Source organism: Pseudophryne corroboree, chromosome 4 (genome assembly GCF_028390025.1).
Source record: "Pseudophryne corroboree isolate aPseCor3 chromosome 4, aPseCor3.hap2, whole genome shotgun sequence".
In the NCBI taxonomy this organism is placed as follows: domain Eukaryota; kingdom Metazoa; phylum Chordata; class Amphibia; order Anura; family Myobatrachidae; genus Pseudophryne; species Pseudophryne corroboree.
Window position 1 is genome coordinate 6,328,457 of NC_086447.1, and position 26,608 is coordinate 6,355,064.

Sequence of the window (26,608 nt, forward strand, 5' to 3'; positions counted from 1 at the left end):
GCACTGTACATGCTATATCTGCTCCCCCTGCACTGCACATGCTATATCTGCTCCTCCTGCACTGCACATGTTATATCTGCTCCCCCTACACTGCACATGCTATATCTCCACCCCCTGCACTGCACATGCTATATCTGCTCCTCCTGCACTGCACATGCTATATCTCCACCCCCTGCACTGCACATGTTATATCTGCTCCCGTGCACTGTACATGTTACATCTGCTTTCCCTGCACTGCACATGTTACAACTGCTCCCCCTGCACTGTACATGCTATATCTCCACCCCCTGCACTGCACATGCTATATCTGCTTCTCCTGCACTGCACATGCTATATCTCCACCCCCAGCACTGCACATGCTATATCTGCTCCTCCTGCACTGCACATGCTATATCTGCTTCTCCTGCACTGCACATGCTATATCTCCACCCCCTGCACTGCACATGCTATATCTGCTCCTCCTGCACTGCACATGTTATATCTGCTCCCCCTACACTGCACATGCTATATCTCCACCCCCTGCACTGCACATGCTATATCTGCTCCTCCTGCACTGCACATGCTATATCTCCACCCCCTGCACTGCACATATTATTATCTGCTCCCCTGCACTGTACATGTTACATCTGTTTTCCCTGCACTGCACATGTTACAACTGCTCCCCCTGCACTGTACATGCTATATCTCCACCCCCTGCACTGCACATGCTATATCTGCCCCCCCTGCACTGTACATGCTATATCTGCTCCTCCTGCACTGCACATGTTATATCTGCTCCCCCTGCACTGCGCATGTTACATCTGCTCCCCCTGCACTGCACATGCTATATCTGCTACTCCTGCACTGTACATGCTACATCTGCTCCCCCTGCTCTGCACATGCTATATCTCCACCCCCTGCACTGCACATGGTATATCTCCTCCCCCTGCACTGTACATGCTATATCTGCTCCCCCTGCACTGCACATGCTATATCTCCTCCCCCTGCACTGCACATGCTATATCTCCACCCCCTGCACTGTACATGCTATATCTGCTCCTCCTGCACTGTACATGCTATATCTGCTCCTCCTGCACTGCACATGTAACATCTGCTCCCCCTGCACTGCACATGTTACATATGCTCCCCCTGCATTGTACATGCTACATCTGCTCCCCCTGCACTGCACATGCTATATCTGCTCCTCCTGCACTGCACATACTATATCTGCTCCCCCTGCACTGTACATGCTATATCTGCTCCCCCTGCACTGCACATGCTATATCTGCTCCTCCTGCACTGCACATGCTATATCTGCTCCCCCTGCACTGTACATGCTATATCTGCTCCTCCTGCACTGCACATGCTATATCTACTCCTCCTGCACTGCACATGCTATATCTGCTCCTCCTGCACTGCACATACTATATCTGCTCTCCCTGCACTGTACCTGCTATATCTGCTCCTCCTGCACTGCACATGCTATATCTGCTCTCCCTGCACTGCACATGCTATATCTGCTCCCCCTGCACTGCACATGCTATAGCTCCACCCCCTGCACTGTACATGCTATATCTCCACCCCCTGCATTGTACATGCTATATCTGCTCCCCCTGCACTGCACATGCTATATATGCTCCCCCTGCACTGCACATGCTATATCTGTTCCTCCTGCACTGCACATGCTATATCTCCACCCCCTGCACTGTACATGCTATATCTGCTCCTCCTGCACTGCACATACTATATCTGCTCTCCCTGCACTGTACCTGCTATATCTGCTCCTCCTGCACTGCACATGCTATATCTCCACCCCCTGCACTGCACATGTTATATCTGCTCCCCTGCACTGTACATGTTACATCTGCTTTCCCTGCACTGTGCATGATACAACTGCTCCCCCTGCACTGCACATGCTATATCTGCTCCCCCTGCACTGTACATGCTATATCTTCACCCCCTGCACTGCACATGCTATATCTGCTCCTCCAGCACTGCACATGCTATATCTCCACCTTGTGCAATGCACATGTTATATCTGCTCCCCCTGTACTGCACATGTTACATCTGCTCCCCCTGCACTGCACATGTTACATCTGCTCCCCCTGCACTGCACATGCTATATCTACACCCCCTGCATTGTACATGCTATAGCTACTCCTCCTGCACTGCACATGTTATATCTGCTCCCCCTGCACTGCACATGCTATATCTGCTCCTCCAGCACTGCACATGCTATATCTCCACCCCCTGCACTGCACATGCTATATCTCCACCCCCTGCACTGTACATGTTACATCTGCTCCCCCTGCACTGCATATGTTACATCTGCTCCTCCTGCACTGTACATGTGACATCTGCTCCCCCTGCACTGCACATGCTATATCTCCACCCCCTGCACTGTACATGCTATATCTCCACCCCCTGCACTGCACATGCTATATCTGCTCCTCCTGCACTGCACATGTGACATCTGCTCCCCCTGCACTGCACATGCTATATCTCCACCCCCTTCACTGCACATGCTATATCTGCTCCACCTGCACTGCACATGTTACATCTGCTCCCCCTGCACTGCACATGCTATATCTCCACCCCCTGCATTGTACATGCTATATCTCCACCCCCTGCACTGCACATGCTATATCTCCACCCCTGCACTGCACATGCTTTATCTCCTCCCCCTGCACTGTACATGCTATAGCTACTCCCCCTGCACGTTATATCTGCTCCTCCTGCACTGCACATGCTATATCTCCACCCCTGCACTGCACATGTTTTATCTCCTCCCCCTGCACTGTACATGCTATAGCTACTCCCCCTGCACGTTATATCTGCTCCTCCTGCACTGCACATGCTATATCTGCTCCCCCTGCACTGCACATGCTATATCTGCTCCCCCTGCACTGCACATGCTATATCTGCTCCTCCTGCACTGTACATGCTATATCTCCTCCCCCCTGCACTGCACATGCTATATCTGCTCCACCTGCACTGCACATGCTAGATCTGCTCCGCCTGCACTGCACATGTTACATCTGCTCCCCCTGCACTGCACATGCTATATCTCCACTCCCTGCATTGTACATGCTATATTTCCACCCCCTGCACTGCACATGCTATATCTCCACCCCTGCACTGCATATGCTATATCTCCTCCCCCTGCACTGTTCATGCTATAGCTACTCCCCCTGCACGTTATATCTGCTCCCCCTGCACTGCACATGCTATATCTGCTCCTCCTGCACTGCACATGCTATATCTGCTCCCCCGGCACTGCACATGCTATATCTGCTCCTCCTGCACTGTACATGCTATATCTCCACCCCCTGCACTGTACATGCTATAGCTACTCCCCCTGCACTGCACATGCTATATCTACTCCTCCTGCACTGCACATGTGACATCTGCTCCCCCTGCACTGCACATGCTATATCTGCTCCTCCTGCACTGTACATGCTATATCTCCCCCCTGCACTGCACATGCTATATCTCCTCCCCCTGCACTGCACATGCTATATCTGCTCCACCTGCACTGCACATGCTAGATCTGCTCCTCCTGCACTGCACATGCTATATCTCCACTCCCTGCATTGTACATGCTATATCTCCACCCCTGCACTGCATATGCTATATCTCCTCCCCCTGCACTGTACATGCTATAGCTACTCCCCCTGCACGTTATATCTGCTCCCCCTGCACTGCACATGCTATATATACTCCTCCTGCACTGCACATGCTATATCTGCTTCCCCGGCACTGCACATGCTATATCTGCTCCTCCTGCACTGTACATGCTATATCTCCACCCCCTGCACTGTACATGCTATAGCTACTCCCCCTGCACTGCACATGTTACATCTGCTCCCCCTGCACTGCACATGCTATATCTGCTCCTCCTGCACTGCACATGCTATATCTCCACCCCCTGCACTGTACATGCTATAGCTACTTCACCTGCACTGCACGTTATATCTGCTCCCCCTGCACTGCACATGCTATATCTGCTCCTCCTGCACTGCACATGCTATATCTCCACCCCCTGCACTGCACATGCTATATCTCCACCCCCTGCACTGCACATGTTACATCTGCTCCCCCTGCACTGCACATGTTACATCTGCTCCCCCTGCACTGCACATGTTACATCTGCTCCCCCTGCACTGCACATGCTATATCTCCACCCCCTGCATTGTACATGCTATATCTCCACGCCCTGCACTACACATGCTATATCTCCACCCCCTGCACTGCACATGCTATATCTCCTCCCCCTGCACTGTACATGCTATAGCTACTCCCCCTGCACTGCTCGTTATATCTGCTCCCCCTGCACTGCACATGCTATATCTGCTCCTCCTGCACTGCACATGCTATATAGCCACCCCCTGCACTGCACATGCTATATCTCCACCCCCTGCACTGTACATGCTATAGTTACTCCCCCTGCACTGCACATGTTATATCTGCTCCTCCTGCACTGCACATGCTATATCTCCATCCCCTGCATTGTATGTTATATCTCCATGCTATATTTCCACCCCCTGCACTGTACATGCTATATCTTCTCCCCCTGCACTGCACATGCCATATCTGCTCCTCCTGCACTGCACATACTCTATCTGCTTCTCCTGCACTGTACATGCTACATCTGCTCCTCCTGCACTGTACATGTTACATCTGCTCCTCCTGCACTGCACATGCTATAGCTCCACCCCCTGCACTGTACATGCTATATCTCCACCCCCTGCACTGTACATGCTATATCTCCACCCCCTGCACTGTACTTGCTATATCTGCTCCCCCTGCACTGCATATGCTATATCTGCTCCCCCTGCACTGGACATGCTATATCTGCTCCTCCTGCACTGCACATGCTATATCTCCACCCTCTGCACTGTACATGCTATATCTGCTCCTCCTGCACTGCACATACTATATCTGCTCTACCTGCACTGTGCCTGCTATACCTGCTCCTCCTGCACTGCACATGCTATATCTGCTCCCCCTGCACTGCACATGCTAGATCTGCTCCCCCTGCACTGCACATGTTACATCTGCTCCCCCTGCACTGCACATGCTATATCTCCACCCCCTGCATTGTACATGCTATATCTACACCCCCTGCACTGCACATGCTATATCTACACCCCCTGCACTGCACATGCTATATCTCCTCCCCCTGCACTGTACATGCTATAGCTACTCCCCCTGCACGTTATATCTGCTCCCCCTGCACTGCACATGCTATATCTGCTCTTCCTGCACTGCACATGCTATATCTGCTCCCCCGGCACTGCACATGCTATATCTGCTCCTCCTGCACTGCACATGCTATATCTCCACCCCCTGCACTGCACATGTTACATCTGCTCCCCCTGCACTGCACATGTTACATCTGCTCCCCCTGCACTGCACATGTTACATCTGCTCCCCCTGCACTGCACATGGTTTTGCCCATTAGACAAAGATTTTGCTTCTGCAATCAGGTCTGAATTTGGCACACCTGCCTACTCTCCTGGAAAGGCCGGGAGGCTCCTAAAAATCGAGTGGCACTCCTGCCCCCCGGGGAAGTGGGCAATTCTCCTGCATCCCACTGCACTTTGCCGCTTCCCCACTCGCAACGGCACCCGCTCCCTGTGGCATCTTCTCACCGAGGAGATGTGTGTGTGTGTGTGTGTGTGTGTGTGTGTGTGTGTGTGTGTGGGGGGGATGATGGGATTTAAGCTAAATTGCGTCATTGTAGCCCCACCCCCACTTTGCAATGCCGGTAATGGAGAATTGAAAAGTGGTGGGCGGGGCTACACTTTCCCATCACTACGCCCTGTACTGCCTCCTCCATGCCCCCTCCTATGTGACTTGGCTACTACCTCCTGGAGAGAACAGCAGACAGGCAGGCAAGTATGGAATTAGGCCCTAAGTCAGATGCCACAATATGATATGGGCCTGATTCAGCGGTGGATGGAGAGGATTTAGCAACCAGTCTGCAACTTTATACAAATTCCCATGCAAAGTCCTTCCCTGGTGTCCATCCAGGCGTATAAATCTGCAAGGACTGAGAATCTATATATGGTGTAACATACGCAACCAGTTCAGCAATATGCCTAAGACAGTCATAACATTCCCATAATATATGGACCATTTCCATGCACCTGTTTTTGCACCTCCCAGTCACCACCCAGGAACTCCACCGCCCAGGAACTCCACCTCCCAGTCACCACCCAGGAACTCCACTGCCCAGGAACTCCACCTCCCAGTCACCACCCAGGAACTCCACCGCCCAGGAACTCCACCGCCCAGTCACCACCCAGGAACTCCCAGCAATTTTCCAAGACATTTCTGATACCAGCGGGAAAATGTAATAGGTCAGAGTTAGCGGAGGTCTGGGATTTCAGCCGGGATTTCCAGTGTTTTCAAAAGTATGAGCAGTCCAAGATCTCCGCAAACTTGGACCCTATTTTATTTCAGAGCATAAGTCTCAATCACAGCAGCACCAATGTAGTGAAATGTAGGTGCTGTAGCAGTTTTTAGGTATTGTCATACATACAAAGTGGCAAGTAATTGCTCAATGTGAATATTCACAAAGTCCATCTAATTATTATTACTACTCATTAAAGGATCATAATCCCGGTTAATACTAGATGTGAGTGTACATGGCTTACTCAAGAAAAGAACAGTAGTATATGCGCCTGGATAACACCAGGAGAGAGCAGTAGTATATGTGCCTGGGTTACACCAGGAGAGCAGTAGTATATGTGCCTGGGTTACACCGGGAGAGAGCAGTAGTATATGTACCTGGGTTACACCGGGAGAGAGCAGTAGTATATGTGTCTGGGTTACACCAGGAGAGAACAGTAGTATATGTGCCTGGGTTACACCAGGAGAGCAGTAGTATATGTGCCTGGATAACACCAGGAGAGAGCAGTAGTATATGTGCCTGGATAACACCAGGAGAGAGCAGTAGTATATGTGCCTGGGTTACACCAGGAGAGAGCAGTAGTATATGTGCCTGGGTAACACAGGGAGAGAGCAGTAGTATATGTGCCTGGGTTACACCAGGAGAAAGCAGTAGTATATGTGCCTGGGTAACACAGGGAGAGAGCAGTAGTATATGCACCTGGGTTACACCGGGAGAGAGCAGTAGTATATGTGTCTGGGTTACACCAGGAGAGAACAGTAGTATATGTGCCTGGGTTACACCAGGAGAGCAGTAGTATATGTGCCTGGATAACACCAGGAGAGAGCAGTAGTATATGTGCCTGGATAACACCAGGAGAGAGCAGTAGTATATGTGCCTGGGTTACACCAGGAGAGAGCAGTAGTATATGTGCCTGGGTAACACAGGGAGAGAGCAGTAGTATATGTGCCTGGGTTACACCAGGAGAAAGCAGTAGTATATGCACCTGGGTTACACCGGGAGAGAGCAGTAGTATATGTGCCTGGGTTACACCAGGAGAGAACAGTAGTATATGTGCCTGGGTTACACCTGGAGAGAGCAGTAGTATATGTGCCTGGGTTACACCAGGAGAGAGCAGTAGTATATGTGCCTGGGTTACACCAGGAGAGAGCAGTAGTATATGTGCCTGGGTTACACCAGGAGAGCGCAGTAGCATATGCGCCTGGATAACACCAGGAGAGAGCAGTAGTATATGTGCCTGGGTTACACCGGGAGAGAGCAGTAGTATATGTGCCTGGGTTACACCAGGAGAGCAGTAGTATATGTGCCTGGATAACACCAGGAGAGAGCAGTAGTATATGTGCCTGGGTTACACCTGGAGAGAGCAGTAGTATATGTGCCTGGGTAACACAGGGAGAGAGCAGTAGTATATGCACCTGGGTTACACCGGGAGAGAGCAGTAGTATATGTGCCTGGGTTACACCGGGAGAGAGCAGTAGTATATGTGCCTGGGTTACACTGGGAGAGAGAGTAGTATATATGCCTAGGTCACACAGGAGAGAGCAGCAGTATGTGTGTCTGGGTTACACCAGGAGAGAGCAGTAGTATATGTGTCTGTGTTACACCGGGAGAAAGCAGTAGTATATGTGCCTGGGTTACACCGGGAGAGAGCAGTAGTATATGTGCCTGGGTTACAACAGGAGAGAGCAGTAGTATATGTGCCTGGGTTACAACAGGAGAGAGCAGTAGTATATGTGCCTGGGTTACACCGGGAGAGAGCAGTAGTATATGTGCCTGGGTTACACCGGGAGAGAGCAGTAGTATATGTGTCTGGGTTACACCAGGAGAGAGCAGTAGTATATGTGTCTGGGTTACACCGGGAGAGAGCAGTAGTATATGTGTCTGGGTTACACCAGGAGAGAGCAGTAGTATATGTGTCTGGGTTACACCGGGAGAAAGCAGTAGTATATGTGCCTGGGTTACACCAGGAGAGAACAGTAGTATATGTGCCTGGGTTACACCGGGAGAGAGCAGTAGTATATGTATCTGGGTTACACCAGGAGAGAGCAGTAGTATGTGTGTCTGGGCATGTTTTTATTTATGCACAGCTTCCATTTTATAACAAAATATAAACATTATAATCATATTTACAATTATATACATAATAAATAAATAGAGATCATTACATCATATTTACCATTTACATAACTCAAATATGTTTTCCATCACTTTATCATACTTTCATTTTAAACATTTTTCTTGATCCACATAATTTCTGTGAATCCATTTCAGGGAACTCCCCCAACATTTCCCACTTAGCTGACTCAACATTTAACACACATTTATCCATCTATCATAAACCCTCCACCTCCATACACTCCCACATTTATCCACAATCCTACCTTCATTCATACCTTTCACCCTCCATACATGCCGGACTACCAACAAATAATTATAACTAGAGTGACATATCTGCATATTTTAAGGTGTATGCAAACTAGAGATGAGCGCCGGAAATTTTTCGGGTTTTGTGTTTTGGTTTTGGGTTCGGTTCCGCGGCCGTGTTTTGGGTTCGACCGCGTTTTGGCAAAACCTCACCGAATTTTTTTTGTCGGATTCGGGTGTGTTTTGGATTCGGGTGTTTTTTTCCAAAAAACCTAAAAAACAGCTTAAATCATAGAATTTGGCGGTCATTTTGATCCCAAAGTATTATTAACCTCAAAAACCATAATTTCCACTCATTTTCAGTCTATTCTGAATACCTCACACATCACAATATTATTTTTAGTCCTAAAATTTGCACCGAGGTCGCTGTGTGAGTAAGATAAGCGACCCTAGTGGCCGACACAAACACCGGGCCCATCTAGGAGTGGCACTGCAGTGTCACGCAGGATGGCCCTTCCAAAAAACCCTCCCCAAACAGCACATGACGCAAAGAAAAAAAGAGGCGCAATGAGGTAGCTGTGTGAGTAAGATTAGCGACCCTAGTGGCCGACACAAACACCGGGCCCATCTAGGAGTGGCACTGCAGTGTCACGCAGGATGGCCCTTCCAAAAAACCCTCCCCAAACAGCACATGACGCAAAGAAAAAAAGAGGCGCAATGAGGTAGCTGTGTGAGTAAGATAAGCGACCCTAGTGGCCGACACAAACACCGGGCCCATCTAGGAGTGTCACTGCAGTGTCACGCAGGATGTCCCTTCCAAAAAACCCTCCCCAAACAGCACATGACGCAAAGAAAAAAAGAGGTGCAATGAGGTAGCTGTGTGAGTAAGATAAGCGACCCTAGTGGCCGACACAAACACCGGGCCCATCTAGGAGTGGCACTGCAGTGTCACGCAGGATGTCCCTTCCAAAAAACCCTCCCCAAACAGCACATGACGCAAAGAAAAAGAAAAGAAAAAAGAGGTGCAAGATGGAATTGTCCTTGGGCCCTCCCACCCACCCTTATGTTGTATAAACAAAACAGGACATGCACACTTTAACCAACCCATCATTTCAGTGACAGGGTCTGCCACACGACTGTGACTGAAATGACGGGTTGGTTTGGACCCCCCCCAAAAAAGAAGCAATTAATCTCTCCTTGCACAAACTGGCTCTACAGAGGCAAGATGTCCACCTCATCATCACCCTCCGATATATCACCGTGTACATCCCCCTCCTCACAGATTATCAATTCGTCCCCACTGGAATCCACCATCTCAGCTCCCTGTGTACTTTGTGGAGGCAATTGCTGCTGGTCAATGTCTCCGCGGAGGAATTGATTATAATTCATTTTAATGAACATCATCTTCTCCACATTTTCTGGATGTAACCTCGTACGCCGATTGCTGACAAGGTGAGCGGCGGCACTAAACACTCTTTCGGAGTACACACTTGTGGGAGGGCAACTTAGGTAGAATAAAGCCAGTTTGTGCAAGGGCCTCCAAATTGCCTCTTTTTCCTGCCAGTATAAGTACGGACTGTGTGACGTGCCTACTTGGATGCGGTCACTCATATAATCCTCCACCATTCTATCAATGTTGAGAGAATCATATGCAGTGACAGTAGACGACATGTCCGTAATCGTTGTCAGGTCCTTCAGTCCGGACCAGATGTCAGCATCAGCAGTCGCTCCAGACTGCCCTGCATCACCGCCAGCGGGTGGGCTCGGAATTCTGAGCCTTTTCCTCGCACCCCCAGTTGCGGGAGAATGTGAAGGAGGAGATGTTGACAGGTCGCGTTCCGCTTGACTTGACAATTTTGTCACCAGCAGGTCTTTCAACCCCAGCAGACTTGTGTCTGCCGGAAAGAGAGATCCAAGGTAGGCTTTAAATCTAGGATCGAGCACGGTGGCCAAAATGTAGTGCTCTGATTTCAACAGATTGACCACCCGTGAATCCTTGTTAAGCGAATTAAGGGCTCCATCCACAAGTCCCACATGCCTAGCGGAATCGCTCCGTGTTAGCTCCTCCTTCAATGTCTCCAGCTTCTTCTGCAAAAGCCTGATGAGGGGAATGACCTGACTCAGGCTGGCAGTGTCTGAACTGACTTCACGTGTGGCAAGTTCAAAGGGCATCAGAACCTTGCACAACGTTGAAATCATTCTCCACTGCGCTTGAGACAGGTGCATTCCACCTACTATATCGTGCTCAATTGTATAGGCTTGAATGGCCTTTTGCTGCTCCTCCAACCTCTGAAGCATATAGAGGGTTGAATTCCACCTCGTTACCACTTCTTGCTTCAGATGATGGCAGGGCAGGTTCAGTAGTTTTTGGTGGTGCTCCAGTCTTCTGTACGTGGTGCCTGTACGCCGAAAGTGTCCCGCAATTCTTCTGGCCACCGACAGCATCTCTTGCACGCCCCTGTCGTTTTTTAAAAAATTCTGCACCACCAAATTCAAGGTATGTGCAAAACATGGGACGTGCTGGAATTTGCCCATATTTAATGCACACACAATATTGCTGGCGTTGTCCGATGCCACAAATCCACAGGAGAGTCCAATTGGGGTAAGCCATTCCGCGATGATCTTCCTCAGTTGCCGTAAGAGGTTTTCAGCTGTGTGCGTATTCTGGAAAGCGGTGATACAAAGCGTAGCCTGCCTAGGAAAGAGTTGGCGTTTGCGAGATGCTGCTACTGGTGCCGCCGCTGCTGTTCTTGCGGCGGGAGTCCATACATCTACCCAGTGGGCTGTCACAGTCATATAGTCCTGACCCTGCCCTGCTCCACTTGTCCACATGTCCGTGGTTAAGTGGACATTGGGTACAACTGAATTTTTTAGGACACTGGTGAGTCTTTTTCTGACGTCCGTGTACATTCTCGGTATCGCCTGCCTAGAGAAGTGGAACCTAGATGGTATTTGGTAACGGGGGCACACTGCCTCAATAAATTGTCTAGTTCCCTGTGAACTAACGGCGGATACCGGACGCACGTCTAACACCAACATAGTTGTCAAGGCCTCAGTTATCCGCTTTGCAGCAGGATGACTGCTGTGATATTTCATCTTCCTCGCAAAGGACTGTTGAACAGTCAATTGCTTACTGGAAGTAGTACAAGTGGGCTTACGACTTCCCCTCTGGGATGACCATCGACTCCCAGCAGCAACAACAGCAGCGCCAGCAGCAGTAGGCGTTACACGCAAGGATGCATCGGAGGAATCCCAGGCAGGAGAGGACTCGTCAGAATTGCCAGTGACATGGCCTGCAGGACTATTGGCATTCCTGGGGAAGGAGGAAATTGACACTGAGGGAGTTGGTGGGGTGGTTTGCGTGAGCTTGGTTACAAGAGGAAGGGATTTACTGGTCAGTGGACTGCTTCCGCTGTCACCCAAAGTTTTTGAACTTGTCACTGACTTATTATGAATGCGCTGCAGGTGACGTATAAGGGAGGATGTTCCGAGGTGGTTAACGTCCTTACCCCTACTTATTACAGCTTGACAAAGGGAACACACGGCTTGACACCTGTTGTCCGCATTTCTGGTGAAATACTTCCACACCGAAGAGCTGATTTTTTTGGTATTTTCACCAGGCATGTCAACGGCCATATTCCTCCCACGGACAACAGGTGTCTCCCCGGGTGCCTGACTTAAACAAACCACCTCACCATCAGAATCCTCCTGGTCAATTTCCTCCCCAGCGCCAGCAACACCCATATCCTCCTCATCCTGGTGTACTTCAACACTGACATCTTCAATCTGACTATCAGGAACTGGACTGCGGGTGCTCCTTCCATCACTTGCAGGGGGCGTGCAAATGGTGGAAGGCGCATGCTCTTCACGTCCAGTGTTGGGAAGGTCAGGCATCGCAACCGACACAATTGGAGTCGGACTCTCCTTGTGGATTTGGGATTTCGAAGAACGCACAGTTCTTTGCGGTGCTACTGCTTTTGCCAGCTTTAGTCTTTTCATTTTTCTAGCGAGAGGCTGAGTGCTTCCATCCTCATGTGAAGCTGAACCACTAGCCATGAACATAGGCCAGGGCCTCAGCCGTTCCTTGCCACTCCGTGTGGTAAATGGCATATTGGCAAGTTTACGCTTCTCCTCCGACAATTTTATTTTAGGTTTTGGAGTCCTTTTTTTACTGATATTTGGTGTTTTGGATTTGACATGCTCTGTACTATGACATTGGGCATCGGCCTTGGCAGACGACGTTGCTGGCATTTCATCGTCTCGGCCATGACTAGTGGCAGCAGCTTCAGCACGAGGTGGAAGTGGATCTTGATCTTTCCCTAATTTTGGAACCTCAACATTTTTGTTCTCCATATTTTAATAGGCACAACTAAAAGGCACCTCAGGTAAACAATGGAGATGGATGGATTGGATACTAGTATACAATTATGGACGGGCTGCCGAGTGCCGACACAGAGGTAGCCACAGCCGTGAACTACCGCACTGTACTGTGTCTGCTGCTAATATATAGACTGGTTGATAAAGAGATAGTATACTCGTAACTAGTATGTATGTATAAAGAAAGAAAAAAAAACCACGGTTAGGTGGTATATACAATTATGGACGGGCTGCCGAGTGCCGACACAGAGGTAGCCACAGCCGTGAACTACCGCACTGTACTGTGTCTGCTGCTAATATAGACTGGTTGATAAAGAGATAGTATACTCGTAACTAGTATGTATGTATAAAGAAAGAAAAAAAAACCACGGTTAGGTGGTATATACAATTATGGACGGGCTGCCGAGTGCCGACACAGAGGTAGCCACAGCCGTGAACTACCGCACTGTACTGTGTCTGCTGCTAATATATAGACTGGTTGATAAAGAGATCGTATACTCGTAACTAGTATGTATGTATAAAGAAAGAAAAAAAAACCACGGTTAGGTGGTATATACAATTATGGACGGGCTGCCGAGTGCCGACACAGAGGTAGCCACAGCCGTGAACTACCGCACTGTACTGTGTCTGCTGCTAATATATAGACTGGTTGATAAAGAGATAGTATACTCGTAACTAGTATGTATGTATAAAGAAAGAAAAAAAAACCACGGTTAGGTGGTATATACAATTATGGACGGGCTGCCGAGTGCCGACACAGAGGTAGCCACAGCCGTGAACTACCGCACTGTACTGTGTCTGCTGCTAATATAGACTGGTTGATAAAGAGATAGTATACTCGTAACTAGTATGTATGTATAAAGAAAGAAATAAAAACCACGGTTAGGTGGTATATACAATTATGGACGGGCTGCCGAGTGCCGACACAGAGGTAGCCACAGCCGTGAACTACCGCACTGTACTGTGTCTGCTGCTAATATATAGACTGGTTGATAAAGAGATAGTATACTCGTAACTAGTATGTATGTATAAAGAAAGAAAAAAAAACCACGGTTAGGTGGTATATACAATTATGGACGGGCTGCCGAGTGCCGACACAGAGGTAGCCACAGCCGTGAACTACCGCACTGTACTGTGTCTGCTGCTAATATATAGACTGGTTGATAAAGAGATAGTATACTCGTAACTAGTATGTATGTATAAAGAAAGAAAAAAAAAACACAGTTAGGTGGTATATACAATTATGGACGGGCTGCCGAGTGCCGACACAGAGGTAGCCACAGCCGTGAACTACCGCACTGTACTGTGTCTGCTGCTAATATAGACTGGTTGATAAAGAGATAGTATACTCGTAACTAGTATGTATGTATAAAGAAAGAAAAAAAAACCACGGTTAGGTGGTATATACAATTATGGACGGGCTGCCGAGTGCCGACACAGAGGTAGCCACAGCCGTGAACTACCGCACTGTACTGTGTCTGCTGCTAGTATAGACTGGTTGATAAAGAGATAGTATACTCGTAACTAGTATGACTATAAAGAAAGAAAAAAAAACCACGGTTAGGTGGTATATACAATTATGGACGGGCTGCCGAGTGCCGACACAGAGGTAGCCACAGCCGTGAACTACCGCACTGTACTGTGTCTGCTGCTAATATAGACTGGTTGATAAAGAGATAGTATACTACTAATATTATATATACTGGTGGTCAGGTCACTGGTCACTAGTCACACTGGCAGTGGCACTCCTGCAGCAAAAGTGTGCACTGTTTAATTTTAATATAATATTATGTACTCCTGGCTCCTGCTATAACCTATAACTGGCACTGCAGTGCTCCCCAGTCTCCCCCACAATTATAAGCTGTGTGAGCTGAGCACAGTCAGATATATATATACATTGATGCAGCACACTGGGCTGAGCAGTTCACACAGATATGGTATGTGACTGAGTCACTGTGTGTATCGTTTTTTTCAGGCAGAGAACGGATATATTAAATAAAACAAACAACTGCACTGTCTGGTGGTCACTGTGGTCGTCAGTCACTAAACTCTGCACTCTCTTCTACAGTATCACAGCCTCAGGTCAATCTCTCTCTCTCTCTCTCAACCCTAATCTAAATGGAGAGGACGCCAGCCACGTCCTCTCCCTATCAATCTCAATGCACGTGTGAAAATGGCGGCGACGCGCGGCTCCTTATATAGAATCCGAGTCTCGCGAGAATCCGACAGCGTCATGATGACGTTCGGGCGCGCTCGGGTTAACCGAGCAAGGCGGGAGGATCCGAGTCTGCTCGGACCCGTGAAAAAAACATGAAGTTCGTGCGGGTTCGGATTCAGAGAAACCGAACCCGCTCATCTCTAATGCAAACCCCTTCTTTAAAAAAAAGAAACAACAAAACCTAATCAGCTGAGAAAAAGTGACCAGGACAGAAAAGAACCTGAGACTGAAAAGAGGATATCTTCCACCACCCACTAAGGGGGTTTCAACTGGCGCCACAATCTGGACCAGCTGACAGTGTCCAATCTCTTCTTCTCTAGATCCATCATCCGACTCACCTCATGAAGAATACGACCCACCACCTCTTCACAGGGAAGGACTTTTCCTCTCAAACTAACCAGACACCGTGCCTGCCACGTGTGGAACCTAACCGCTAAGCTGACTAAAAAAATTGTGCCTAAATCAAAGCCCCCATACCCTTTGAATGCCCCGTAGACCCATTCCGGGTAACTGAGCCCCGAAAGGCAAGGGATACCTATGGCACCCGACACTGTTTTGTAAACCTTTATGTTAAAGGGACATCTACAGAAGAAGTGGTCCATGGTCTCCTCCTCCCCTTGACATTCCTCCCGTGGGCAAACACGTTCATCGGCACTTCTAAATTTGATGTTTCCCCTAACATAAAGCTTCCCTTGAAAAGAGAACCAGGCAATATCCCTAAACTTCAGAGGCACCCTCTGGGAATTTACCAGATTCAATCCTTCTGTGAGAACATTACCTGGGCAGTCTTTCAGGGCCAATGGGACATAAAAGTGGGAACACAAGACCCTCTTCCCCAACTCCTTTCTCGAGAGATCTCTTATATCACCCACCTGCAGGCCCCATCGCCTAATCACTTTCAGACACTGGATCACATAGATCGGGAGGTAGCCTCTCTGAGCCCGAAAAATTCTCAGTCTGCCATCCTCTAACCATACTCTAATAAAGGGAGACACCCATTCCCTAAAGCCATTTACCCACCGAGGGGGCATCTCTAAGCAGAGACCACCGACATTTAGCTTTAAAAAAGCTGTTACAAAGAAGACTACGGGGTTTACCATATCCAAGCCCCCTTCTGCCCTCGGTGTCACGATCCGGGTATCTGGACGCCATTTCTTACCCATCAGATGCCTCCTAAGGCTGGCTCAGCGCTCCAGGACCGGATCCCATCTGTTATCCTGATGTGTACATTCCTGTATCCTCTCCTGTCACTCTGGGACGCTGTCACAGTAAACGCCATATTACACCTGGCATGGCGTCTCCCGCGGCCTCCGCCGCCGTCCCTGAACTTCTGCATGCAGAGTGTCTGAGTGGCGATTACGTCAGCCGCGGCCTCCGCTGTGTCCGCGTGGTTGGATGTGCATCTGTCAGCCTGGCGCCTCCTGTCTCCGGTGGCCGGCGCCGCCATTACTGTTTTCATTACCACATGGATTACAAACCAAACTTCCCACCAAGTGTCTGCATGGGCGCAGCCATCTTGGATTCTGTCAGCTGATCATTTCCACCAATCTGTTCTCAGTATTGATAATCTGCATAATTGCCTAGCCAATCCCTTCCTTGCTGCAGGTATAAATACACTGTGCCTGAGCAAGGAAGGCGTCAGTGCTTTGGTTGTCAAACCTAGTTCCTGTTTGTCTCTCTCCTGTGATTATCTTCCAGGTTCCAGCTCCTGTCTCAAGACTTCCATGATAGAGACCCGCACCAGCATTCCACCTGCGGTGTAGCCTGACTCTCCAATCCATTGTGGATTCATCTGTTTCCAGCTACAACATTACCTGCTTCCAGCTCAGCTTCCAGCAGAGTACAGCTTCCCTTAAAGGGCCGGTGTCCTTTCTACAGTTTACCACTCTCCACCGGTATTATTATTTCTCCGCTCTCAAGTTCTACATTTCAGTTCATATTTCATCGCTCCCAAGTTCATTTATTATTTAACTGGTTCCAGCCAGTATCCACTCCGTGCTAACAACAGTCTGGTTCCAGCCAGTATCCACAGCAGCTGTTTTATCTTCAGCAACCCAGCTTTTCCTGGAACACCAGCTGGCACAATCCTGGGTTATCTCCATTGCTACAGTCGGGCCTGGTAAGGACTTTCCATCTAGAAGATCATAAGAACTATCTCACACTACCAGTGCCCTGTGGCTCCTGCCATCCTGTAGTACCCAGGAACTGTATTTATTCTTTGCTGACTTTTACGTTTTCTTTTACTGCTGCTGTGTTGCGGAGTTGTCATAATAAACATCATTGACTTTTATCCAAGTTGTCGTGGTCACGCCTTCGGGCAGTTATTATTCATGTTACTTACATGTCCAGGGGTCTGATACAACCTCCCAGGTTCCGGTACATCTCAGCCCCTACAACTGAGGCTGCCTCCCGTCAGCTCAGGCCCTCAGTTGTGACAGTAAGCACTGACCTAATGAATCCAGCCGGAGACCAGGATCAAGCGGCCAGGCCGATGCAAGAACTGGCAGCCCGACTAGAACATCAGGAGGCTGCACAGGGCCACATCATCCGCTGTCTCCAGGATCTCTCTACTCGGCTGGATGGGATTCAGACAACTCTCCGTGGATCAGGCGCGTCTGGTGCGTCAACCTCAGTGACTCCAGCTATAACCCCACCCACCTTACCCATTTCTGCTCCACGTCTTCATCTTCCAACGCCAGCAAAATTTGACGGATCTCCAAGATTCTGCAGGGGATTTCTCAACCAGTGTGAGATTCAGTTTGAGCTACAACCTGGCAATTTTCCCAGTGACCGTACAAAAATTGCCTACATTATTTCTCTTCTCAGTGGCTCAGCCCTTGATTGGGCATCACCATTATGGGAGAGGTCCGACACCCTGCTATCTTCCTACACTGCCTTCGTATCAACATTCAGGCGCATCTTCGACGAGCCAGGCCGGGTAACCTCAGCTTCATCCGAGATTCTCCGTTTACGCCAGGGGTCACGTACTGTAGGACAATATCTGATACAGTTCCAGATCCTGGCATCCGAACTGGCATGGAACGACGAGGCCCTGTATGCTGCATTCTGGCATGGCTTATCTGAGCGTATTAAAGATGAGTTAGCTACCAGAGACTTACCTTCTAAGTTAGATGAGCTAATCTCACTCTGCACGAAAGTTGATTTACGTTTCAGAGAGAGAGCAACTGAGCGTGGAAGATCATCTGCTCCAAAATCTTCTGCTCCTCCTCCTCGTCAACTGTCACCATCTAAAGATGAGCCCATGCAACTTGGCCGTTCCCGTTTAACTCCTGCTGAGCGCCGAAGACGTCTCTCCGAGTTTCTCTGTCTCTATTGTGCAGCTCCGTCTCACACCATTAATGCCTGTCCCAAACGTCCGGGAAACTCCAAATCCTAGCTCGCCAAGGAGAGGGCCGGCTAGGAGTAATGATCTCCTCTCCATCTCCTCAAGATTGTAATCTCCCAGTCTCGCTTCAAGTTGCTCAACGTTATCGGAACGTCATTGCCCTCCTTGATTCCGGAGCAGCTGGGAACTTTATTACCGAAGCCTATGTTAAACGGTGGTCCCTACCCACCGAGAGACTTCCTTCGTCCATTTCTTTAACTGCCGTGGATGGCAGCAAAATTTTTGATGCAGTTATTTCTTTAAGGACTCTACCAGTTCGTCTGAGAGTGGGAGTTCTTCATTCCGAACTTATTTCTTTTCTAGTGATTCCAAGAGCCACACATCCTGTGGTCCTGGGCCTTCCATGGCTCCGTCTTCACAATCCTACAATTGATTGGACGACTACGCAAATCCTGGCATGGGGTTCCTCCTGTGCTGAGACATGTTTGTTTAAAGTATTGCCTGTCTGTTCTTCCTCCCCCAGGTCGTCTGATGTTCCACCTCCTCCATATCAAGATTTCACGGATGTGTTCAGTAAAGCTTCTGCTGATATCCTTCCTCCTCATAGAGAATGGGACTGTCCGATTGATCTCGTTCCAGGGAAGGTTCCACCTCGAGGCCGAACTTATCCGTTGTCTCTGCCTGAGACGCATTCTATGGAGGAATATATTAAAGAGAACCTAGCAAAGGGGTTCATTCGACCTTCTTCTTCTCCAGCCGGCGCAGGCTTCTTTTTTGTAAAAAAGAAAGATGGTGGTCTGCGGCCGTGCATCGACTACAGAGGTTTGAACGACATTACCATCAAGAACCGTTATCCTTTACCCCTGATTACTGAGCTCTTTGACAGAGTTAGCGGAGCTACCATCTTTACAAAGCTGGACTTGCGAGGTGCATACAATCTCATCCGGATCCGTGAGGGTGACGAGTGGAAGACCGCCTTTAACACCCGTGACGGACATTATGAGTACCTCGTCATGCCCTTCGGATTGAGCAATGCTCCAGCTGTCTTCCAGCATTTTGTCAATGAGATCTTCAGAGACATTCTATACCGTCATGTCGTGGTCTATCTAGACGATATCCTCACTTTTGCCAACGATTTAGAGGAACATCGTTTTTGGGTTAAAGAGGTTCTGTCCCGTCTCCGTGTCAATCATCTCTATTGCAAATTAGAAAAATGCGTCTTTGAAGTCAAGTCCATTCCGTTTCTAGGGTACATTGTGTCCGGTTCCGGACTAGAGATGGATCCTGAGAAACTACAAGCAATCCAAAATTGGCCGGTACCCTTAACCCTCAAAGGGGTCCAGAGGTTCTTAGGGTTCGCCAACTATTACCGAAAGTTTATACGAGACTTTTCCACCATTGTGGCGCCTATTACTGCTTTCACTAAGAAGGGTGCTAACCCGTCCAAGTGGTCTGAAGAAGCCATGCAAGCATTTCATCTTTTAAAACAAAGGTTCATCTCTGCGCCTGTTCTGAAACAGCCTGACATCGACTCTCCTTTCATCTTAGAGGTGGATGCCTCCTCCGTTGGAGTAGGAGCGGTGTTATCTCAGAGGGCTAAAGATGGCCATTTACACCCTTGCAGTTTCTTCTCCTGGAAGTTCTCCCCAGCTGAGCGCAACTATGCCATTGGCGACCAGGAGTTGCTAGCCATCAAGCTCGCTCTAGAAGAGTGGAGGTATCTGTTGGAGGGAGCTTCTCATTCAATCACCATACTTACAGACCACAAGAACCTTTTATACCTGAAGGGCGCACAATGTCTCAACCCTCGTCAGGCCAGATGGGCACTTTTCTTTTCCAGGTTCGACTTTAAACTCCAGTTCTGTCCGGGCTCTCAGAATCGCAAGGCCGATGCCCTTTCCCGCTCATGGGAGCAAGAAAATGAGTCAGAGTCTTCAGACAAGCATCCTATTATAAATCCGTTGGCATTCTCCACGGTAGGGATGGACTCTACGCCCCCATCAGGGAAAAGTTTTGTGAAGCCGATGCTAAGGAAGAAGCTCATGCATTGGGCCCATGCTTCCCGTTTTGCCGGACATACAGGTATCCAAAAAACCCTGGAGTTTATCTCTAGGTCCTATTGGTGGCCAACTCTGAAAAAGGACGTCTTGGAGTTTATTGCATCTTGCCCAAAGTGTGCCCAACATAAAGTATCCCGCCAGTCGCCTGCGGGGCAACTGGTTCCACTATCCGTTCCCCGTCGACCATGGACCCACTTGTCGATGGATTTCATTACAGACTTACCCATGTGCAACAAGTTCAATACCATCTGGGTGGTAGTTGACCGGTTCACCAAGATGGCACACTTCATTCCTCTCACCGGTCTTCCGTCAGCTTCCAAGTTGGCTCAAGTATTCATACAAGAGATCTTCCGACTCCACGGTCTTCCTGAAGAAATTATCTCAGATCGAGGAGTTCAATTCACAGCCAAATTCTGGCGAAGTTTATGTCAAGTCCTCCAAGTCAAGCTAAAGTTTTCCACGGCTTACCATCCTCAGACCAATGGTCAAACCGAGAGGGTGAATCAGGACTTGGAGGCCTTCCTCCGCATCTATGTGTCCTCCTCTCAAGATGACTGGGTTCGATTACTTCCCTGGGCCGAGTTCTGTCATAACAACCAGTATCATTCTTCATCTGCTTCAACACCATTCTTCACTAACTTTGGATTCCACCCTAAAGTCCCTGAGTTCCAACCGCTTCCAGCAACTTCTGTTCCCGCAGTGGATATCACCTTGCATCAGTTTGCCAATATCTGGAAGAGCGTACGATCAGCTCTGCTCAAGGCATCGTTCAGGTACAAGAAGTTTGCGGATAAGAAGCGTCGAGCAGTTCCTGCTCTCAAGGTGGGTGATCGGGTATGGTTATCCACGAAGAATTTGAGGTTAAGAGTTCCCAGTATGAAGTTTGCACCTCGCTATATCGGTCCTTTCAAGATTGAACAAGTCATCAATCCTGTTGCTTACAGACTCCAGTTGCCTCCCTTCTTAAAAATACCCAGGACATTCCATGTTTCCCTGTTGAAACCGCTGATCTTGAATCGGTTTCATTCCTCACTTCCTCCAACTCCGAAAGTCCAAACTCAACGAGGCGTTGAGTATGAAGTGGCCAAGATCCTGGACTCACGTCACCGTTACGGTCAACTACAATATCTTATTGACTGGAAGGGTTATGGTCCTGAGGAACGTTCATGGACCAATGCTTCTGATGTCCATGCTCCTGCCTTGGTCCGGAGATTCCATTCCAAGTTTCCTCAAAAGCCAAAGAAGTGTCCTGGGGCCACTCCTAAAGGGGGGGGTGCTGTCACGATCCGGGTATCTGGACGCCATTTCTTACCCATCAGATGCCTCCTAAGGCTGGCTCAGCGCTCCAGGACCGGATCCCATCTGTTATCCTGATGTGTACATTCCTGTATCCTCTCCTGTCACTCTGGGACGCTGTCACAGTAAACGCCATATTACACCTGGCATGGCGTCTCCCGCGGCCTCCGCCGCCGTCCCTGAACTTCTGCATGCAGAGTGTCTGAGTGGCGATTACGTCAGCCGCGGCCTCCGCTGTGTCCGCGTGGTTGGGTGTGCATCTGTCAGCTTGGCGCCTCCTGTCTCCGGTGGCCGGCGCCGCCATTACTGTTTTCATTACCACATGGATTACAAACCAAACTTCCCTCCAAGTGTCTGCATGGGCGCAGCCATCTTGGATTCTGTCAGCTGATCATTTCCACCAATCTGTTCTCAGTATTGATAATCTGCATAATTGCCTAGCCAATCCCTTCCTTGCTGCAGGTATAAATACACTGTGCCTGAGCAAGGAAGGCGTCAGTGCTTTGGTTGTCAAACCTAGTTCCTGTTTGTCTCTCTCCTGTGATTATCTTCCAGGTTCCAGCTCCTGTCTCAAGACTTCCATGATAGAGACCCGCACCAGCATTCCACCTGCGGTGTAGCCTGACTCTCCAATCCATTGTGGATTCATCTGTTTCCAGCTACAACATTACCTGCTTCCAGCTCAGCTTCCAGCAGAGTACAGCTTCCCTTAAAGGGCCGGTGTCCTTTCTACAGTTTACCACTCTCCACCGGTATTATTATTTCTCCGCTCTCAAGTTCTACATTTCAGTTCATATTTCATCGCTCCCAAGTTCATTTATTATTTAACTGGTTCCAGCCAGTATCCACTCCGTGCTAACAACAGTCTGGTTCCAGCCAGTATCCACAGCAGCTGTTTTATCTTCAGCAACCCAGCTTTTCCTGGAACACCAGCTGGCACAATCCTGGGTTATCTCCATTGCTACAGTCGGGCCTGGTAAGGACTTTCCATCTAGAAGATCATAAGAACTATCTCACACTACCAGTGCCCTGTGGCTCCTGCCATCCTGTAGTACCCAGGAACTGTATTTATTCTTTGCTGACTTTTACGTTTTCTTTTACTGCTGCTGTGTTGCGGAGTTGTCATAATAAACATCATTGACTTTTATCTAAGTTGTCGTGGTCACGCCTTCGGGCAGTTATTATTCATGTTACTTACATGTCCAGGGGTCTGATACAACCTCCCAGGTTCCGGTACATCTCAGCCCCTACAACTGAGGCTGCCTCCCGTCAGCTCAGGCCCTCAGTTGTGACACTCGGTCTGTAAGTGATACCTCTTTTCACAATGTTCATCTTGTTCCCCCACAAAAGTAGAAAAAACAAGGAATTCATTCTAGTCCACAAAGATTGCGGCAAAAAACATACATAGCTGACATACAAAAACATTGGGATCAGGTAAGTTTTACACAGGTCCACCCTTTCCCTCAGAGAGAACTTCCATCCTATCCAGCTCTTTACTTTACGGGTTGCACCATCCAGTTTCCCGACCCAATTTGTACTTGCATAGTCACCATGATCAAATTTGATGCCCAAGATTTTTATACATTGACTGGCCCTGGGGAGGCTGTCCGGAAGATCAAACTCGTTGCCTTCCTCCCCCATCCAGAAAGCTTCACACTTGTCCTGATTGATTATGGAACCCGAAGCACTTGAATATTCCATGATCAGTTGGTCTACATCACATGCCTCTGCCACCGATGACAGGACTACTGTGACATCATCAGCATAGGCTACTACACTCAAAGGAAACTCTGGGTTCAGCTGCACCCCTTCCAACATGCCACCCTCAACCCTTCTTATAAAAGGATTGATTGCAAACACGTACAAAAGAGAAAAGAAAATATGTGGGCGCTCGGAGGGGATAATAATACAACGGCTGCTGGTTTTGTAAATATACAAATTAGTTTATTGGTAAAATAATAGTTTTAAAAGATAAATAAACACTGGAAGGCTGAGTGCCTTTACATTGCATATACACAGTTAAAAATAAAAAATAAATAAACATATATATAGAATTCAAGACTGTGTCCTAGGCCTCAGGACTTGCTGGTAATTAGACACAACTTAATGTGTTGTTTTTTTGCATGCAAAAATCAACTGTTAGATGGCTGTAAAAAGTTAGTGCATATTGAGCTCAAAGTGCAGGGTTAAAAGAAAAGCTGGTTAGAATTGTAAAGCTTGTTGATACTTCACCAATGTTGAACTGGTATATGGAAAGTTCGAAAGCAGACTTGTGATAATGCTGGCTGAGCTGGGTCCACCTGTCTCACGTCCGTAAGCCTTGTTTGATTCACTGACCAATTGCGTAGCCAACCGCTCTGCGGCGGTTCCCTGGGGCAAGTCCTGCCGTTGGTGGTGCAGTGTGCTGGCGGCTGACACTAGGCCAGGATGGGACGGAGAGCAGAGAGTCCCACGTGCAAGTCCTGGGTAGCAGGGGACGCTGTGGTGCCGCGTTCCGCGACTTCCGGGTTCGGGGCTTCCGGCTTCCGGTTGCGTTCCACCTCAGTGTGCTCATTCCAAATCCGTACAAAAGAGGGCTCAGGGGACACCCCTGACGAACACCAGAGTCTACTGGAAATGCAGGCCCTACCCAACCATTCACAAGTGGGAAGCTCTCGGCCTTTTTATACAAAACTTTCAACCAATTTACCGCCCTTATAGGGAAACCATACCTTTCAAGTAAGGCCCACAGGTACTCATGATTGACCCGATCAAAAGCCTTAGACTGATCCAATGCCAGCAGAAACTTATTCAACTTTCCAGCCCTGCACCTTTCAAGAGCCTCCCGGACACCAAGGACAGCAGTAAAGGTACTGCGGCCCTTTACAGTACAGTGCTGGGAAGGCGAAAGTACAAGCTCTGAAAATTCCCTTAGCCTGTTGAAAAAGATTTTTGCCAGAATCTTTCTGTCCGTATTGAGAAGAGCGATGGGGCGCCAGTTATCAATATGGACCGGGTCCTTACCTTTGGACAGCAAAATAAGAGCTGACTGTCTCATGGAAGGAGGGAGTTCACCCTCACCCAGGCTAGTATTATATACTTCCGTAAGACGAGGAGCCAGGATATCTGAGAATTCTTTATAGAATTCAGCTGTTAAACCATCTGGTCCTGGAGATTTTTTGGGAGTTAACCCGCCAATTGCCTCTCTGACCTCCTCCACACCTATTTTGCTGTTCAAACAGTCAAAAGAAGCATCTGGCTCCACAAGACCAGGTGTCTCCCTCAGAAATGCCTCCATCGTTTCTCTGTCAAGTGCCTTCGCAGACAAGAGTTCAGCGTAATAGGACCTGATGACTTTTAGGATGCCTTCTTCGCCCTTCTGAAGCACACCCTCTCCATCAACAAGCCCTCTTATCTCTTTAACATCAATCCCCCTTCTACAACTCTGGTAGGGATCCGGGGAGTGGTACTTTCCGTAATCCCTCTCCAAAATCAAAGAAGATAGACGGCTATACTGATGTTCTCTCATCTGTGATTTCACCCGGGAGATTTCCCCACTATCCCCCTGTTCAGAGATCAGGAAATCTAATCTCCTTCTTAGAGTACAGTAGGTATTTTTTTTAACCAAGTTTCTTTTGACTACTAGCCTCCTGAAAAGACTTCAGGCTCTCTTTTTTACTTCCTCCCACCACTCCGATCTACTCCAACCAGCCTCCAACAGTGACTCCTGCGCCTGAAAAAACTCCCTGAAAGACTGTCTCACTTCCTCTTCCTTGAGAAGCTCAGCATTCAGACGCCACAAACCCCTTCCTTTCTGGAAGGATTGCGAGGCATTCAAAACAAAACTTAAGTACCCGTGATCGGAGAACTCTACAAACTTTACCTCTGAAGGTAAAGTGCTTGAGGACTCCTTAACAAAAAACCTGTCTATTCTAGATCTGCGCTGACCACAAAAGTAAGTGTACCCCGAGAGGTCTGGTTGATGTTTAACGTGTACATCAACCATACCTGCCTGACTAGCCATACTAACTAAAAAATTCTCATCATAGCCCAGCCTCAGTCCTCTGGAGACTCCCCTGTCTTTTGGCCTAATGATGGCGTTGAAATCGCCCCCAAAGATGACTTGCTGGGCCGTGAAAAGAAAGGGTTTAACCATTTCAAAAAGACATTTCCTATCCCAGCGAGACTGGGGGCCATAGATATTGATAAGCCTAAGGTTATGTCCTCTTAAAGTGACATCCAAAATCATACACCTTCCCACTTGTAACTCAACAACCTTGCGCACGGTTACCATGTCGGTAAATAGTACCGCCACCCCACCGTACGGCTCAGCAGCAAGAGACCAAAAAGAAGGCCCGCGCCTCCACTCACTTTTAGCTTTGTGAAGGGCTGCTAATCTGTTGATCCGGGTCTCTTGTAAGAACAAAATGTCCACGTTCTGGTTGTCAAAAAACTCAAAAGCCAGATACCGAGCACGTACGGATAACACGGAAGCCACATTCATTGTGGCACATCGAATAGGATGGGGATCCATGGTTCCAGATTGTTGAAATGGACTATGCACATACATT